Here is a 19,640-nt window from a genome sequence, read left to right on the forward strand (position 1 = left end):
GTCTGGCGTAAACTTAAATCACATGGGATGGGCATACTCAACGTTTTTGTGGAGTTGAACTTGGTTGAATTCAGATGACCTCTTAAAATATTTTTAGTTGACAATGAAAGTTGGCAAATTATGATTTGGGGGAACAGTGTTCTCACCAGTTTGGATTCTGTGTGATTTCTTGTATATTCTTAATTTCTGTAAAACGCAGTAATGCTGTCCATTATTACCATCATTATGCAGTGAAGACATGAGTTCACTTCGAGTAATAAATGGTAGAGTTTTGATTTGCATTCAGGTCTTCTGTTTTTAAATAATGTAATGTTACTTCTGTTCTTCACCACTGCTTATGGGGGAGGGATGTTGTTCCATGGACAGTGGTTCAGACTTTCCTTGAGTAGTTTCCAACCTTTTAAGGTTGTAACCTACCTCCTTAAGAGTTTGAGATAGTAGCCCTGAGGCATCAGGTTCAAACAGCGATTTGTCATAGGCTTTGGACAATGCTTTAGCTTTTTTTGTTTGTTTGTTTGTTTTTGTTTTTTCAGTAAGCCAAGGAATAACAGTGCATTTCTATATTCCTTAATTTGTTTGAATTGGATAAACTTCAGAATAGAGTGTAAGAATTTGTAAACTTTTAATAACTTTAGATACATCCAGGATAGGGGCACAAAAAGCCCTCTGCCCAAAGGAATTGACTAATTTATCTAAGAACAAAATTAGATTACTGTTAGTTACAAAGGAAGGACGTAAAACTTTTTGAAAGCTGTACTTAAAGCCTGGATTTTGGTTGATACTGTTGTTTTGTAGGTTCCTCTCAACATTTGCTGTATTCAGTAGGTGATATCCATTCTGCTTTCCTAACTTCTGTTGGATTTGGATGAGTTTGATTGATAGCATTCTACATTCTTTCTGAAAAACTGTAAATGTGGAAGAGTCTTATTTTTTCTTATGAGTTCAGGAAGGACACTGTTGCCTAATTTAAATTTCAGAACAGAGGAAAAGCTTATTTGTAGTGAGTATAAGTATCTTAGCTATATATCTATAATATCCATATCTATATCTGTATATATATATACCTAGACATACTATATAGAGATATTATATATATACACCATGTTTCCTTTTTGTATCTAACTTTCCAGGTGTTTAAGGAGGAGGATGAGTTGAATAATAATGGCATAATGTCCAGAGAGAAAATTGAATATATAAGACAAATATGTTTGTAAGTCTGTCTCTGTAGAGTGTGTGTGTATGTGTGTGAGAGAGAGAGAGAGAGAGAGAGACATTAGCTTCTGGTCTTTTTATAAAGTTGTCTGTACTTTGAAAGTATGTAATAACTTTGGAATTATGAAGGGAAAAATCGAAATTTAAACTTGGGTGTTCAGGGAGATGAATATTTTACCTTTTTTTTTTTAGAGCTGTAGGTAAAATTGAAAAGTTAGAAAATTGTATTGTTTGGTGTTAGGTGGAAATCAAACACTATATGTTCTTGGAGAAAAAAGTTTGTCCAGGGTATCTTGAGTACTCTTGCAATTATTCTGAATTTTTTGGCCCCCATGTTTGTCTATACTTTCATTCAGTTGAGTCAGTTTATTCTGACAATGGCTAAGAGAATATATTGACAGTAAATAATGCACTCTGAATAAGACAAAGGAAAAGAGAAAAGAAGAAAAGCAGCACTTTGTGGCTTTCTTGTATGTTTGAAGCAGTTTACCTTGCTTTAGAATTGCATACGTGTGTGTCTATTTCTCTAAGCAGATTAGAAGCAGCCTGAAGACAGGAGAAGTGTTTTCTGTATGTCTGTGCCAATGATTTTGCGAATTCAGGTGCAGTAAATTACAACAACTTTTATCATGTCCTTTGCTTGGAGTTGACAGGTTTCTTTAGAATCTCTTTAGAAGTCATCCTATTACTCTTGAAATCCCTCTGCTTCATTCCCTTTCTGTGGAATGAAGAAACGTCCATCTGCCTACTGAACAAGAGAAATGGGTAGCCTGTTTATACACTGGCCCAAACTGTTACTGGAAGAAAAGGTTTCGTATATTTCAAAATGTTACAGAGCTAGGAAAAATATACACATGTAATATATAGAGTGCATATATATGTACATATATATATGATCTGTTCCTTGTCACAATATTTAACCCAACATGCTATTTACAGTAATGAATCAAAATGTCAGTTTTTAAAAATATGAAGTGTCAAAGTGTTCCCACATTGCAGGAAAGTTTGATGTGACAGTTTGTTAATCATGTGACTATTATATCAAATGTGTCTCACAATGTTTTTGCTCAGTGTTCTCTCTTGTAGGCTCCTCACACTTTTTTCATGATTTCCTAGTTCAAGTTACTAACCCAGGGAGCACATTTAGGTTACGTGTCTCCCACACCTACCTCACAAATGCTCTGTTTTTCTGTACTTAAAACTGAATGGATTTCACATGATTTTTGAGTGGTTTGATTTTGTGCCTGACACATTTATGTATAGTGGCTAAAAGAAAAAAATAAAATTCCCCTACTGTAATTTTGTTGTTTTCACTGCAGAATCATTACTTGAAGCTTTAACATGGAGAATGGATGTTTTGTGTTTCCACAACTTGGGAGCCCCAAGGTCTAATTCAGGTGTCCTAATTTGCTTTTCGCCACTCTTTAAACTTGGGTGCATTTAAAAATTTTGTTTGGCGTGCAGATTTTACCAAATTCTTCATCCTACTAAAAGGGTAGAAATCATAGATCATAAGTGTCTCATATTTTGGAAAATGCGGTGTGATTTTTCTCAGGAGAATTTATGGCTCTGCTACTTGGTAGCTCTGTGTCCATGGACAACTCTTAATCTTTGGGCCTCAGTTTCCTCTGCATAATTGCTAAGGTTGAAATTAGATCAGATCAGTGAATTTTTAATCTCTGCTTCATGGAACCCTGGGGTCCTGAGTGGGGATGTGGCTTTGGATCCTGAGGTACAAGGTGAGCAGTGAGGACCCAGGTTTTTTCTAGCTGAGTAACTGCCCTCATGGATTTGTTTTAATTTAGTTTTATATGCTATTTCATTCAAGTACAAGGTTCTGTGGCTTAAATAACCAGTTTGCCCACTGGTTGGCACCCACCCTACTAGATGGATCTAGAGTAGGCATTCTTCCACTCTGTGGCTCATTTCTTGAGAGTTTTCTTCGGTGGGAAGGCACCTGATGGTGGGTTAGTCTGACCTCGGTTTCCGCCTGTGGACCAGGAGGCCCCCATGGAAGTCCTTTCAATGACCAGGGGTTCTCCATACTGAAATTTGTGGCAAGGGCCACTAACTGAGCTCGCATCTGTGTCTGAATTTAATCCTTACGTCTTTGTAGTCTTAATAAACTCACTTTCCAGTTCAGCAGATTTTTGGGTAGCAAAGACCACGATTTACAACAAGTCTTGCCAGAGGAAGGGATAGGAGTTTTGCGGGTAGTTTTGTCTGCTTCTGGTCAAGAATGTGAATGCTATGTTTAAGCTAGAGAGGTGCAGATAGTATGGGGAGGAGTGTGTGCAGCCGCAACTTGAGTTTTTAATTTATCCATGACTTTCCCCTCCCTCCCACCCCATTTATATGTAATTACCACTTGAATCCATCGTTCAGGGCATGTTCCTCTCCATATACCCCTGAATGGTATAGCACGAGAATACAAAGTTGTGAATTAGCAAATCAAGGTAGAAATGGTTAAGAGAGGAATGATTGAGGCATATGACTTAGTAACACTATAGAAAAGCCTTGAAGTATGTGCATAATAAAATCAAATTGGAGAAAATATTTCTCACGGATTAAAAAAAAAAAAAAACGTCCTAAAGATGGCAAGGAAGATGATGTCTATTTTGCAAGATGCAGAAGCGTCATTTTCAAAGTTCCGCAGGAATCAAATTATGGGATTAGTTTGATTCAACTAATGGATGAGCAGAATTGAAAGATAACATTAGGGACAGAAGAAACATGACAGAAATCTGGAAAATTCTCACCTGGCCACATCCAGATTCCCTGGGACTTTTACTTAATGTTTATTGAATTAGGCATTATTCTAAGCACTTAGCACCATTCACTCACTCAGTCCTCCTGCCGGCTCTCTGAGGAAGGTATTGTTACTCCTACCATTTCACAGAGGAAAAATTGAGTACCAGAGACTTCACACAGCTAGCTCAGGTCATATGTTCATGAAACGCAGAGCCAGTAGTTGAACTCAGATAGTCTGGCTCTAGAAGCTGTCCTCTTAACCACTAAGCTGTATGATCTCTGTGCCCTGAGTGAAATTAGACCTGCCTGTTCTATGTCCCAGCATGTGGGGAGGTGGAAACAAGATGATAGGTGTGAAGTGTTAGGGAAGGGGTGAACCACCAGGTGAAGGTGAGACGGCTCTCAGATAGCTATGATTTAAAGTAGAAACTAGTTCGGGCTCCTGGGCGACTCAGTGGGTTAAAGCCTCTGCCTTTGGCTCAGATCATGATCTCAGGGTCCTGGGATCGAGTCCTGTCTCAGGCTCTCTGCTCAGCAGGAAGCCTGCTTCCTCCTCTTTCTCTCTGCCTGCTTGTGATCTCTGGCTGTCAAATAAATAAATAAATAATCTTTAAAAAAAAAAAGGTACAAAGTAGAACCTTGGTGAGAAAGTTCAGAGAAGAAAGAAGAACCACTACTTCCAAATGGGATGCGGGGCAGGGGATGAAGGAAATCTTTGAGGGGGAAGTGATGTTTGGGTAAACCTTGAATGGATGGGATTTTGGTAAAGGGAGATATTTTCTAAGTCAATGGAACAAATGACAGAATCGAGGTAGCAGTGTGCACGCTGGTGGAACAGTTCATCAGTGGTGGTTGATTAGTTAGCAGATTCTGTGTGTGGAGACTTGGGGAAGGGAGGGTGCTTGTGGAGAGAGGGGAGAAAACAATGAGCAGGGTAGCGAATGGGAAGACAATCAAGCATCACAGAAAAACTTGAGCAGCCTCACATTCTTTCTGGGGGTTGACTATGGGCAGAGAGCTAATGCCTGCCTTCCCTAGATCATGCGTTGAGTCATCATTTTCTTATGCATGGTCCATAAATACTTGTCCAAGTTGATACCACTCTAAAAAGAGTGGCCACAGAAGCCTGGGAAATGCCGTATACTCTGGCGCCCTCTTAGGTATTGACAATGTGCCTTAGCTTCTCTTAGGAAGCCCCTTGGGATGACAGTCAGCTTGGCCTTCCTTTGACACTGGCACTTTGTTTTTTGCTTTCAAGCAACCCTAGTTGATGTCTCCTAGGAGACATCCTTTGGGAGACCCCCAGCCAACCAGCTGGGCTGATTCGTGTCCGCTTTCTGACAGATCGTCTGAGACTAGAGCCAGGTCCGTCCTCAGGGCAGCCGCGAGTCCCATCTGAAAGAAGAAGTTAGAGCGCTCTTGCCTGTAGAGATGACGTGTCATTTAGAAAGAAAGCTGTGCTCAAGATAAACTTGAGAACCTGCAGCCCCTCTGAAAAAGTAAGAGTGAGAAGCAGGAAGCGAAGGAGCCTTAGGTCTTGAAATGGAATGTGCCCGCGTGTGTTGGTTACACCAACCACAGGAACTCCCCCAGCAGGCTGCCTCGTGAACATTTTTTTGAGACGACAGCATCAGTGTCAGTCGCTCACCACCTAGCCCCAGAGAGGCCTCGGTGCCTGGTTTACACCCTCCATCGGCCTGACAGCGAAAGGAAGACTGCACTGAGTGTCTGCTCTGTGCCAGACCCTCCCTCAGGAGCTCCCATGTAAAAATGACCTCACGTAATCCCCTCAACAATACAAGTAGTTCAGGATTAAGAATCTCTTCTTTTATAGATGAGGATGCTGAATCCCAGGGCGCCTCGCTTGTGCTGAGTAGGTCACGTTTTTTGTTTTTGTTTTTCTTTTTAAATCTCAGACCTTTGTCATGGTCCTTTCCCTCCCTGTCTGCCTGGTGAACTTGAGTTCCTCCCGGCTATGGCTAAAAGAGTTTCTCTTCCGAAGAGTCTCTGAACCATGTGTGGCCTCTTGTCTTGAATTGCGTGCCGACCTTGTTCTTTACATGTGTGTGCTTTCTCTCCAGATTCAGAACTTGGGTCAGAGTGACCTGAGAGTCCATGTGCTTCAATGGCCACAGTGGCCTGCATTTGGCATTCTCTATAGTCCTGACTTCAAAGGAAACTTCTCAGACCTAGTCCGTCAGGGGATGCTGCCTCTCCAGTCCATTGTTCTAGATCTGGCTTAATTTAGAGTTGTCTAGATTCTAGGCCTCCTTATTTATAATGTCATTTCCCCACTCCTGGAGTCTACCTGGTACCTTCTTATTCATCCAGGTCCTGTCTTAGCTATCAAGCACTAGTTTTCAAACTTGGCATGCATTGGAATCACCTGGGGTGGTTCAGTTGCTGTAAAGCTGTGTTACGTTGGAAATGTAGATTACACTCACTCTCAGAGATTATGGTCCAGTAGATCTGAGAACACAGTGTGGGAGAGTTTGTCTTTCTGATGAGCTTCTGGATGATTCTGAAACTGTCAGTTTGTGGGCTCACTTTCATTAGCATGTCTTTTAAGTACAGTTCAAGACCCCTGTTTTCCAGGAAATTTAACTGACTATCTTAACCCAAAGTAGTTTCTTTTTTTCTCTCTTTCTCATTCTTCTTCTTTTGTATGTTCATGGAACCCATCTCAGACTTTATCTGAATTAAGTTAACTTTTCATTCATCTAAGGCTCAGGAGCTCCATTGCTGACTTCTAGTGCCTTACTAAACACTTTACATAAGAGAGACCGCTTTGTATAAATGAACACAACTCTGGGTGGGGTATCTTGAATCCTAAGTTCACATCTTGTCATCGCCTCCATGACCGTTATGTTTTGGGGACAAATCTTATCTTGTGGAGTCGAGTTTCCTCATCTCTAAAATAATTATTCCATTTCCTCATGCTGCAGAGGTTCATAGAGAAGATCAAATGAGATAGTGATGTATGAGTGCTATACAAATATGATATTCATAGTAAATTATTGTTGGCATTCTGTTTTGTAGAATTGACTCATTCAGTTTATCATCAGTGATGAAGCATGAAGGAAATGCTGCTGTTTTCAATGAAATGGGGACTGGAAGTAGGGCTGAAGGGACACTGGGATTTCAAGAAAGCACTGTAGGTTCCTGGAAATGATTTTCGCACCAATAACTGTGAGCCTGTGTTCAGGACAGAAAAGCAGTGTACATTTATACTGTACTTCTGTCTTTAGGTAGACTAGGGCAACGATTATGAAAATCTGTTCATGTTCTAAACTTCTCATGTAAACTTGAGCAATGAAATATTGATGGTGGTTCTCACTTATAAGGGTTTGTAGGGTGATTGCTAGTGGGTAAGTTGCTAAATCCTTGAACTTTGGTTTTCTATAATAAGAATACCTAAAAAAGGAAGTATTCTCTTCTCAGTTTTCTTAAGAAAACCTATCCATCCCTTTAAAGCCTAGACCTGGTACTGAGAGCCAGAAACAGGGGTAAATGTAATTTCTTCTTTCATGGAGTTTATAATCCAAGGGGAGACTCAGACACATAAATAACCAGCTGTTTTACCAAGCAAAACGACGTGGGTGACAAAGGAGAGGTAGAGGTAGCATGTTGTGGGAATCCGGAGGAAGGTTTCAGTGGGTACAGAATAGGAGAAAAGCTTCCCAAAGGAGGTGGCAGTTGAGCACACCTTTAAGAACTAAAAGGATTTCGGCGAATGGACTTTTAGGTTGAAACAAGCCAGACGAAGAGACAGTACGTTAGTACTCTAGGCATTTCGATCGTGTTTTATTGCCAAGGTTATGGGAAAAGCGTCAGTGCACACTTTTTAAAGATCTCCTGCTGATTTCCAGATCCAGCTGACTATGCATACTTTATTTCTTTTAGTACATGCGTCCCTTCCTTCTTCCCACAACATTCCATGCTTAAGTTTTCTGTCTTGGTTATTCTCCTTTCTTTCTTGCAGAACTGGCTTACTCTCATTACCATATTCCTTTGGACCACCTCTTACTCTTGTTCCCAAATATTTCAAATCCCTCTTCCATCTCCCATGTATCAATTCCACTGATGTGTTTGCCTTATGGAGACACTACTCTCTTCTCTGGGCTCTGGATCATCAAGGCTGTAATGTCCAAGTCAAGTCAGTACTTCCATGTGAATGGTTCCTTTGTGGCCCAGAGGAGAGAAGGTCACGGCGAAAGGGAACAGGTTGTTAAGAGCTGCTGGAATGATGAATCAAGTCCTCAGCTTGTCTGAGAAGGCAAGGTAGACCTGATATTCTGTGGCTGGCTTTGTTAGCAGCTTTTGATGTTTGGAGTCTTACATTTTGATACTTTTAATAATGTCATATAACTTTACATCAACTGAATCCAGGCAATTTCAGCATCCACTACATTATTAATTCCAGATGGGAAAATTCATTAGGGTTCAAATTTTGTTTGAGGCCCAACTGTTTCTTAAATTATTATTACAATTATTATCTATTTATTTTTTTTACAACTGATGGGAAGGGAAATTTAACAGCTGTGTGATTAGCAGGCCATGAAATTAAAAATGTTTTGCACAGAATCAAGAGGTTGTTTACTACAGAATTCCTCATCTGAGAATTAAGTATCATTAAGATTGGCCACAAGATGCTCTCTTTCACCATTTAAGTTCGATTTTTCACATCTAGTTCTTTGCTAAAAGGCCTTTAACCTTTTCTGGAAGGAAAATGCTGGTCAGATCATCCCAAAGCATTTCTGATGTTTACAGTCAAGGTAACAACTGCGTTTCTGTCACTCACAAATTAACCGTGCGCCTAGAAGTTCAGCCTCACTGCTCACAGCAAAGAGTAAGTCAGTCCCAGTTTGAGAAAGTCTGGTCAACTAGAAAAGGCTGTGCCTGTCAACATCTTGAGTCTTCTGTTCTCGAATTCCAGGAGTGTCCCCTTTCTGCAAATGCAGATGGGTGAGGTCTATCTACACCTTTTCCCCTTTACTCAGGTGATACCATTTCTTGGGCCCTTTTCCAAAAATCCCTCTTTTGGGTTACAGAAAGTACATGGCACCTGCTTTGTGTGGGGGTGTCAGCAGCCTGCGGCAGAAGCAGAGAAGCAGGAGGGTCCAGAACATTCGCTGGAGTCTCTTGCTGAGTCTGAAGCCGGTTCTTCTCTTTGCTCCCTTGAGTGGCATGTGCTCTCGGCAGTTCCTTTGTCTCATCCTCTTATTTAATGTAGGTGAAAATACAACTGGCCTCCAAGGTTACTCTGAGGATTAGAAGAGTTAGTACCTAGAAGACGTGGAGCGCTCTGCCTGACTTACCGTTCCCGCTCAGTCGTTGAGCGGGTGAGGTAGCCGCCTCCATTTCTCAAGGTGATGCATTGTTCTGTGTGTGGAGATCTTTTCCACACATCCAACACGGCCTCTTGGAGCTTTCAGCCTGGAGTTTCTCATCTCTTCCTGTCTTCTTTGTCTTTAAATAGAGTCTTTCCTGTATGAAAATTATTTATATACTTGTCTTAACTCTTTAGATAGGTTTTATCTTTATATTCAATAATTCAACTAGACCCAGTCTCTGCCCTTAAGGGAATTTTGGTGGACGGGAGTGGGTTGGTGAAAGTTAATGTGGGTAACTCTTATTGGAGAGAGAATTGGCTAGATTAACGATCTCCCCAATAAGAGTTATGATATTTAGATAGTGTCTCTAATGTGGCGATTTGTGGTCATTGAAGGAGAGAGATGTTAGTTTTGGTGGAATTGGAGATAGATGTGGAGAGAATGAAGGAAGTCTGCCTGGAGGAGGAAGCATTTGATGTGGGACCTGAACACGGGGTGGAATATGACCTAGTAGAAAAGGGAAAGGCCTCTCCAGGCTAAGTGAAGGGTATGAATGGCACCTGGTTTTTTCGAGTTTCCTGTGTGCTGTCCACCATCCAGACCCTTTGGAGAGCTGCTGTTGCTGGTGGAGCCTCCCCTGGAAAGCCAATGAGTGTGTGAATGAGGCTTTCATAGTCTCTGGGTCCTGTGTAAAAGTGGACAGAGGATCGACCCCCCTACCCCCACTTATATCCTAGGTGTCTTTGAAAGGGGGTTCGCTCTTAGGTGGGGGCGGGGGAGAGGAAGACTAGGAGGGACAAAGGCGAGACATGAGGCACGCTTGTACACAGATTAGAATGAAAGCTATCACATATTCTTTTTCTTTCTCTCACAGATTACTTTTGGGGTAATAGAAGTACTTTTGCTTCCCCCCTCCCTTTAAATATCCAAGTGTTCTTTTTTCTCTCTTTATCTCTACTTTTTCGTAAGAGACATTATTAAAATTACTCTTGTCCTCTGCCCTTAAACATAAATCTGGGTGGGGTTACACAAGACAGTATTTCCTGGAATACATTCCTTGCTGGACAATAGATCTGGGTGTTTAAATACCTTTCCTGTCAAAGAAGGTCATTCCAAGTGGGGATGTGCCCAGAAGGTCTGTGTTTCCACACTGTGGCTACCTTCTCTCAGCTCTTGGCCATGTTAGGGTGGTTTTAAATTTACTGTCACTTTTAGCAAGTGACCCAATGAGGCACCATCACGGGCCTCTGGGTGGGCAGACAGTACCTGGCGTCGCTGCCCGATACTGAGGCTACCCTGGAACATGTCCTCGCAAGGGTGAGAGTTAGCCAAGCAGCACTGTTTCTGGGGGTGCCATTCCAGCCTGGGGAGGGCTGGTCCTGAAGTGGCTGCCATTGCTCAAAACGTTCATGGCATTGTCTGCAGAGGTCACGATGAGCCGTCTGTAGAAGTCAGAGACTCATGAGATGTGAGAGCGTGACATCCACTTACCTCGCTCCAAGTGTGGGAAAAACTGAGGCTCTGATAAAAATATTGTTGAGCACAGGGGTCTTTTGCTTAGAGGGGTGGGGCGGCGGAGCATCAGATCTCCATGAACTCTCCGCTTGGTAGTTTCTCATCATTACGGAAAGACGATGAGAAAATGGATCCATACAAAAAATGGATTCTGAGTAAAGCCTATGCATCGTTTGAAAGAAAAAGAGAGAGAGAGATAGAGAAAAAGGAAAAAAAAAGTTCCCTTTGCATTGCATGCTTTCACAGACTCTATCTGTAGCTTAGGGAAGACCCAGGCCCCTTGGAGTGAGGATCCTTCTATATTACAAGAAAGTCTCAAGAAATGCAAGTCACTTTGAGTGTCAGCATCTTTGGTTGGTTGCAGTTGCATTTGTTATAAAATCTGGGGTAGGTAAAGGTAGAGTCAAACCTAGAAGTTTCGGGGTGCCTGGGTGGCTCAGTGGGTTAAGCCTTTGCCTTTGGCTCAGATCACGGTTTCAGAGTCCTGGGATCAAGCCCCGCATTGGGCTCTCTGCTCAGCGGGGAACCTGCTTCCCCTTCTCTCTCTGTCTGCCTTTCTGCCTACTTGTGAGCTCTCCCCTGTCAAATAAATAAAATATTAAAATACAAACAAATAAAATATTAAAAAAACAAAAACAAAAACAAAAAAAACCCTAGAAGTTTCTACTGGAATCATAGACCTTTCCTTCCAGGGGTAGAGTTGCTGTCAGAAATAGAGCTGTGTCCTTGTCATAATCCATTGTCACTTGCATGGCAGTATTTCCTAAAATGTGCTCCCATGGAACGCTAGCTCCACAAATGGCCAGATGAACTTGGGAATCAGCTATTTTTATAAGCCACTCGTTCTGGAGAATTCTCCATGCATCTTCAGCAAGATTAACTCAGAGAAGTCCTGTAGGTAAAAACATTAGCCACAGCATTCCTTAAATTCAGGTTTTGTCAAATTTATTTTATAATGGAACCATTCTGTGGATAGTTTCCCAGACTCGAGTTTTGTGGAACATTCTTTGGATATCATGGCTTTATGAAAATTCTTAAGGTTCACATCTGTCATCTTGTAATAATCTTCTGTGAAATACAAAGTCATTTAGGCTATACTACAGATCTTCCTCTGCTCTCCCTTCACCATGGGAGGAATTACAGATTTATTTCAGGATCAAACACATTGCAAACGAAATGTTGTTTGGAGGGGAGGGGAAAAAAAAAACCCAACAAAAAACCTTCTAGAGCCTAATAATTAGAGAAAGAAGACAGTGTTATACCAGCCAAACCCAATTTTGTGAATTAGGGCTTTAACTTGGGGAGTTGTTCCTGAAAATTACTTGTTTTTAAGCGAGACTTTGTTGCCTTCTGGTGGTAGGCTTTTTTTCACCATCAAAGGCATGAATATAGGAGATTTTAAACTGTGGCATGTTTCTTGCATTCAAAACCAAGGCATGGAGGACACAATAACTTTTTTTTTTTAACTTTTCTGAAAAGTTGGTTTGACCATTATAGTGTTTTCTTCTGTTTATTTAGGATATTAGCTTTCTTTCTTTCATTCTTTTGTTCTTGTTCTTGTTCTTCTTCTTCTTTATTTTTTCCTTTAAGCTGGAAGGGTCCTTGTTGATCTGCCCAAACCTGCACTTGACAGATGAGGAAATAAAAGTCTCAGAAAGCTTCAGTAACCTTTCTAAATTCAGTCTCCTAGTTATTGACAAAACCAGAAGTAAAATCAAGATCTATCATTTATCTGTTCAGTACTTTTTTTTTTACGATTTTTAAAATTTTTTATGAGAGAGAGTGAGAGAGAGAAAGAGAGAACAAGTTGTTCCGGGGGCATTGGGACAGACTCCCCACTGAGTAGGGTGCCTCACACGGGACTTGATCCCAGGACCTTGAGATCATGACCTGAGCTGAAGGCAGATGCTTAACTGAATGAGCCACCCAGATGCCTCTTTAATAGTATATTCTTTTTGTTTGTTTGTTTAAATATATATATTTTTAAGATTTTATTTATTTATTTGACAGAGAGAGAGATCACAAGTAGGCAGAGAGGCAGGCAGAGAGAGAGAGAAGAGGAAGCAGGTTCCCCGCTGAGCAGAGATCCCGATGTGGGGCTTGATCCCAGGACCCTGAGATCATGACCTGAGCCGAAGGCAGAGGCTTAACCCACTGACTCACCCAGGCGTCCCTAATAGTATATTCTTAAGAAGAAAGGAGTTATTAGGGCACTTGAATGGCTCAGTTGCTTAAACATCTGACTCTTGGTTTCGGCTCAGGTCCGGATCTCAGGTTTGTGAGATTGAGCCCAGCGCCGGTGCTCAGCGGGGTGTCTGCTGGAGACTCTTTCCCTCTCCTTCTGCCCCTCCTGCTGGTGCTCTCTCTCTCAAATAAATATAAATATAATATAAATAAATATTATATATATAATATTTATAAATATAAATATAATACAAATAAATATTATATATAATATATAATAAATTACATATAATTATATAATATATAAATATAATACAAATAAATATTATATATAATATATAATAAATTACATATAATTATATAATATATAAATATAAATATAATACAAATAAATATTATATATAGTATATAATAAATTACATATAATTATATAATATATTATATAATTATATATAATATTTGTATTATATTTATAAATAAATGTATATATAAATGCATATTTATATATTTATATTTATATAAATTTAAATATGATATATTATAAATATAAAATATAATTAAATAATTTTTTTTGTTTTAAAGAAAAGAGACATTTGCTTCTCTTGATTAGATAGTAGGTAGATAGATGCATCCATACATAGAAAACTACGTGCATGGATGAAAGATAAAGGCCCGTAATTAGAAGCTGTTTTACCTTCAAGGTAGGAAGACTGTTCCTCATCCTTTGGCTTCACCCAGGCCAGGGCAGTCCTTTGTTACTATTCGCTTGAGAGATTTATTCACTTTAGTGGAGGAGATACGCGTGAAAGAGAGGCTCGTGCCCCACGTGTCATCTCTCGGTCTCCGTCGTGGCTGAGGGAGTCCCTCGGGCGAGTGGGAGTCAACGTCTCCGTGGTGAGGAGGACAGCTCATCACCAGCTGCACCAAGGCTGTGGCTTCATTATCAGCCACCATGTGGTTGTTTCTCTCCCTCGTTCCCCTTGCATTCCAGTTTCAGCCTCTCTTTTGCCCATCACCCATGTCTCAGCAGGAAGGCAGGGCAGGCAGCTCGGTTCCAGATAAGATACTTCTGCTTCCAGGGGCAAGCCAGCTGTAGCCAAAGCAAAATGAAGTTCTCGTGCCTTTCAGTTTCTTCCTTTAGGAGGAAGATTTGTTATAGTAGAGGTCATAGACAGGCCCCCATGAGAAATCTCTAGTCCTTTCAGAAACACCAAAAAAAAAAAAAAAAAGAAAGAAAGAAAAAAAGAAAAAAAAAAGTCTCTAGTCCTGTGCTAACTGTTATCTGTTCTGTGGTAGTACGAGGAAGGAAGCCCAGTGGTCTGGGTGATGGAGAGCATGGGTTTCGGGCTGCATGGCTCTGTCCATGAGCTATGGGATTCCTGGGAAAACCAAGAAACCTTGCTGAGCCTCATTTGCCCCCATCTCTGTGGGGCTTGTGGAGTCATGCTTTCTGGAGTTGTTGTGGGGATTAAATGAGATAATGGATACGAACAGGCTTCATAAACTACAAAGCACCCTATATATACATTATTTATACCGGCATTATTATTATCAGTGGTAATGATGTCTGCACGGCTGCCTTTGAACCAGGTAGCATTTTAAGCATTGTGCATCTGTTAGCAAACAGTGCAGACAGCAGCTCTGTGTGGCCATGGACAGCCCCGGGCATTGTAAATCACCAGGCCCGGCTGCTCCCAGGGATCAGGGAAGGTGGCTTACTAAGTGATTATGGGCACGTCCTTTCCCTTCCCTGGACCTGTTAGACTTTCGGTAAAAGAAGAACTTGGACGCTGGTTGAATGTCCAGCCCTGCCTGTTCTGGCATTTGTGATTCTGCTGAGCAGTGTTCTGTCCCTCACTGGCTCGGTCACGTTAATCAGAACTCACATGTAACTGAGGGCTGCCGTAATCTTCTCACACGAGCCCTGAGTGTTTGTGTAACTTTCCCAAGGCCGCACAGCCTGTGAGTGTTGGAGCCTACACGGAAACCTGGCTCAGGTGCCCCTGGGGCAGCTGAATGATTTGATCTCAGTCCAGTGATCCCGGGTGCCGTGCTGTCAGACTGCAGTCTAATCAGCTTCGTGGTTATCAGTGCGCTCTTTCTGTTCGTGGGTCTTGTTTTCATTTAAGTGCCCAGTTAGCTCCCCAGCATCTTGACTGCCAGGTTTGCAGCACCGGAATGTGGATGCCAGCCACTGATTCAGGGCGTGGCCCTCGCTTGTGTCCCCCTTTCCCCACACATTTTTTCTATCCCCCCACCCAATTCTTCCAACCCCTCAGGGAGGCCTGCTGCTGGCATCTACCTAAACTGTGTTTGGCAGCGTGACCTTTTCACATCAGAAACCACTTGAAGAGGCTGCTGGGGCACGACACCGGACAAGTCTCCGCAGGGGAGATGTGTTTCTAGCCACAGCCTGTTTGTTTTCTGTAGGGCGTGCGCACTCTGACCTTCTCACGGTTGCTTAACTCTGCCAGCCTTGGCTGCTCCAGCTTTGGTTTTGCTCTGAGTGATTTTATTATTTCTAAAGGCCTGGTTTTCTTGCTGCAACACAAGAGTTGGAGCCTAGTTGCATCTGGGAAAAGAGTCACACACATGGGAGTTGGTAGAAAATGGACCCTTAGAAACCCAAGGAAATTGACATCAATCTTAGACTGCGGACATCTTCCGTCTCTGTCTCTGCCTTCTGTGTTGGTGTGGTGCTATTCCAACCACTCTTGCTGGGTCCAGCTTTCTTGGACAGTTGCCCTTTGCTCCTAACCCATGCAAATGTGCTGTTGTACCAGGAGTACACCATGAATAGTGTGACCCACTCTGCAACTTCTTTATTCGTCTGCCTGCATGTGAATTATGTGATATTATCTATAGACACTGAACCAGGCATGGTAGTTGATACCAAAATGAATTAACCACAATCCCTGTTTTCTTTTAAAAAATTTTTTAAAAAAGATTTTATTTATTTATTTGACAGAGAATGAGAGAGCACAAGCAGGGGGAGCAGCAGGCAGAGGGCGAGACAAGCAGACCTCCCACTGATGGGGAGCTGGACATGGGTCTTGATCCCAGTACGCTGGGATCATGTTCTGTTCTGAAGGTAGATTCTTAACTGACTGAGCCACCCAGGCACCCCACCCCCCCACCCTGCCGAATCCCTGTTTTCAAGAACCTAATACTTTGATCAGGGAGGGGTCATTAATTCAATCAAACACTAGTTCTTGAGTGCCTGCTGTGACCAACTATCAGGCCTTTAACCAGAACTGTGGGTACTAGGCAGATACAGGCCCTCTCATCATGGGGTTTCTGGTCCAAGAATGACGATGACCACATTCATAATTTCACAGATACTTATGAGATTATGGTTGTGGTACATGCCACAAAGCACAGGTGCAGGCTATTGTGAGAATATTAAACACTTTTGTGTTTTTGGCCTGGTTTGTGGGTGAGGTATATTTCCCCAAAGCAGTGGAGTTAACCAGGTAAAGATGGGCACTGGAGAGTGGGCTTGGGCATAGACACCTCTCATCTGAGGTACGCAATGGTCAGGACTCAGGTCAAATGTGGAAGCTGAGAGCATCAACCTGGGTTGCTGCTAAAATTCATATATATACACACACACACACGCGCGTGTGCGCGCATGCACACACACACACACATGCACATATATAAATATATATATGCATATATACAAGTATATATTTGCTGCCCCCTCTAAAAATGTCAGGCTTTTGTAATATCATGACCTGTTTTAGCAATTGTAAATTGACTTAAGAAAAATGTTTTGTTTTTCCTTACTACTTAAATGTGTTAAAATAATTCACTGTATTTCATATGTATGCCCAAGGTCTTTGAATCCAATTAGTAAGACAAACATTTTTTTTTTTTAATGTCATTGTTGAGAAACACCAAAATAAATAACTGGTAAAGAGAAACCCAAATATGAATGCCTTGAGCTTTCTGCTGAAATCTGGGAGTGTCTTGTTGTTCGACATGGTTTCAGATGTATCATTTTCCTTCTGCAGGTATTAACTTATTTATCGAGAGTGTCTCGCTTAGGTTAAGTATTTTACTGGACTTTTGGAGGTGAGAAGGAGGGTAGAGGCAGAGCGGCTGCTTACTGACCTTCAGATTATGTCATGCTCGATGGCCGGAGGGCGAGTGGAACTCAAGTCCTTCCCTCCCTCTGTTTGCCCATCCAAGACCAGGCACACTTGTCTAATGTGCACAAAAGAAACTAACGGTTAGCAGAGGCCTGGCTATGGAAGTGTCTGGCACAGGTTTGTTTTTCTCTGAAAGCACTCATAGTTTAGTGGGGGAGGCAGACAAGAGAAGAAATAAACATAATTATATTGCCAGCTAGAATGAGAGATGTTAACCGAAGGTACAAATAACATTCTAAGGGAGCACAATTGATGGATTTTATCTCTGACAGGGTGGAGAGAATAAATTTATCTTAACATTCAAAGAGCCTAGGTGTATGCGTACATCTTTTTTCTTTCTTTCTTTTCTTCTTTCTGTTTTTTTTTTCCTTCCCCACTCCCCCTTTCTTCCTTCCTCCCTTTTTCTCTCTCTTTCTTTCTTTCTCTCTTTTATTTTTTAAAGATTTTATTTATTTATTTGACAGAGAGAGATCACAAGTAGGCAGAGGGGCAGAGAGGAGGAAGCAGACTCCCTGCTGAGCAGAGAGCCCGATGCGGGACTCGATCCCAGGACCCTGAGATCATGACCTGAGCCGAAGGCAGCGGCTTAACCCACTGAGCCACCCAGGCACCCATCTTTTTTTCTTTCTTTCTTTCTTTCTTTCTTTCTTTCTTTCTTTCTTTCTAATAAGAGCTTTATTGAGGTCTAATTCATAGATCATACAGTAACTTTTTTTTTTTTTAAAGATTTTATTTATTTATTTATTTGACAGAGAGAAATCACAGTAGGCAGAGAGGAAGGCAGAGAGAGGGGAAAGGAAGCAGGCCCCCCGCTGAGCAGAGAGCCCAATGCGGGACTCGATCCCAGGACCCTGAGATCATGACCTGAGCCGAAGGCAGCGGCTTAACCCACTGAGCCACCCAGGCGCCCCATACAGTAACTTTTTTAAAGCATACAACTCAGTGGTTTTTATTATATTTGCAGAGTTGTACAAACGTCATGAAAAATCAATTTTTGAACATCTTCCCTACCTCAAAAAGAAATCCACACCTGTTGGCAGTGACCACTTACTTCCACAAACCTCCTTCACCTAGTCCTGAGCAGCCACTAATCTGCTTTCTGTTTTGTAGCGTGGCCCATTCTGGACATCTCCTGTGAATGAAGTCATGTAATAGGTGATCTTCTGTAACTGGGTTCTTTCCCTTAGTATGGCGGTTTCCAGTCTTATCCTTGCTGTGGCACGATGAGTAGGTGTTTGATTGCTAAAGAGTGGAAGAAGGTTTGCCCCCAAATGATGCAAAATGATAGCGTGAGCTAACACAGAGACCTTCTTGGAAGGTATGGAGTGCGTTTGAGAGGTTGATAGTAGAATTTTGGATGGACTCCACAGTGTAGGGCCTATGGGGGGGGATGTATTACGGGAAATGTAGTCGGAAATAGAATTTGAAAGCAGAATATGGCGAGTAGGATGAATAAGTTCGAAGTTTTTTTCCGGATGCAGATGGTTTTGAAAGGGGAGTAATAGGACTTGATGGATATAATATGAAGAAACATTGATAATTCATACTGTAAGGTCACCCAGGTTAGCTGTGGTGAGCCAAAGTGTGAGATTAATGATACCTAATTCCCAGGTACTTTTTCCTCCTAGTCTGTTGCCTCTTATTTTCTTTATGTTTGTTAGGTGGAGTAAGAAAAAGTGCATATGACTCTCTCTGTTATAGTTATTGTTTAAACTATTAGAAGCATGTGGAAAAATAAACCTGCTTAGGTTATAGTTAAAAATGCTCTTCCCTCAGCACTTGGGATGAGGCAGTGTTTTCGTGGTAAAGCCCGCTATGTATATTTTATCACATCACGAGGAAACAGGCCCTCTCTTGCCCCTTTGGTTGCCTCTATAGGCGGGCTTTTTGGGTAAAGAGTCTGTGTCAGGGCGGGTTGCTGTAACAAAATGTCATAGCCTGAGTGTCCTAAACAACAGAATTGTATTTATTGCTTCATTTACTTTTTTGTGGTTCTGGAGGCTAGAAGTCTGAGATCAGAGGTCAGGGTGTGGTTCCGTTCGGGGTCTAGTGAGAGCTCTCTTCCGGGTTTGTAGAAGGCCACCTTCTCACTGTGTCCTCACAGGGCAGAGGGGGAGATGAGACAAGCTCTCTGGGATCTTTTCTTAAAAGGGCACTAGTTTCATCATTTGGGCCCTGTCCTCATCAAAACCTAATTCTCTCCCAAAGGCCCCACTTCCCAATATTGATCTGGAGGGTTACGACCTCAATGTAACTTCTCTAGAAGCCTACAGAAATTCCTCAGTGCTTGTTTCTGTGCTGCTCACGTCACAGGCTTTTGTGAGAGGAGGGATTTGAGAGACGATCTGGTTGAAGGACTACAAAGTGAAGGGTTAGCGGCCCACGAGTCTCCTGAAATTGTTGGCATAATTCTTGGTGTTTGACTGGGAGTGTATTCTCACCCCCATCTCTGTCAGAATCTCAGCAGCTTTGTGTCCCTCCAAAGAGGAAT

General features: G+C 41.9%; 1 protein-coding gene and 1 long non-coding RNA gene across 31 annotated transcripts in view; one reads left to right on the plus strand and one right to left on the minus strand.

The window, feature by feature from the left end:
- LPP (LIM domain containing preferred translocation partner in lipoma) overlaps positions 1–19,640 on the plus strand; it is a gene marked incomplete at its 3' end in the record, with an annotated part of 643,639 nt that overhangs the window by 172,755 nt on the left and 451,244 nt on the right. The window lies entirely within an intron of this gene.
- On the minus strand, positions 7,755–15,646 carry LOC309846023. 2 transcript variants are annotated; one of them, XR_014301686.1, is made up of 2 exons: positions 13,690–15,646; positions 7,755–12,431 (listed from the first exon to the last, which is right to left on the minus strand). It is a non-coding gene; the product is annotated as an uncharacterized lncRNA (long non-coding RNA). The 2 variants fall into 2 exon arrangements; XR_014301687.1 differs by having other exon boundaries at positions 11,740–12,436.

This window comes from Mustela nivalis, assembly GCF_964662115.1.
Source record: "Mustela nivalis genome assembly, chromosome: 1".
Lineage (NCBI taxonomy): Eukaryota > Metazoa > Chordata > Mammalia > Carnivora > Mustelidae > Mustela > Mustela nivalis.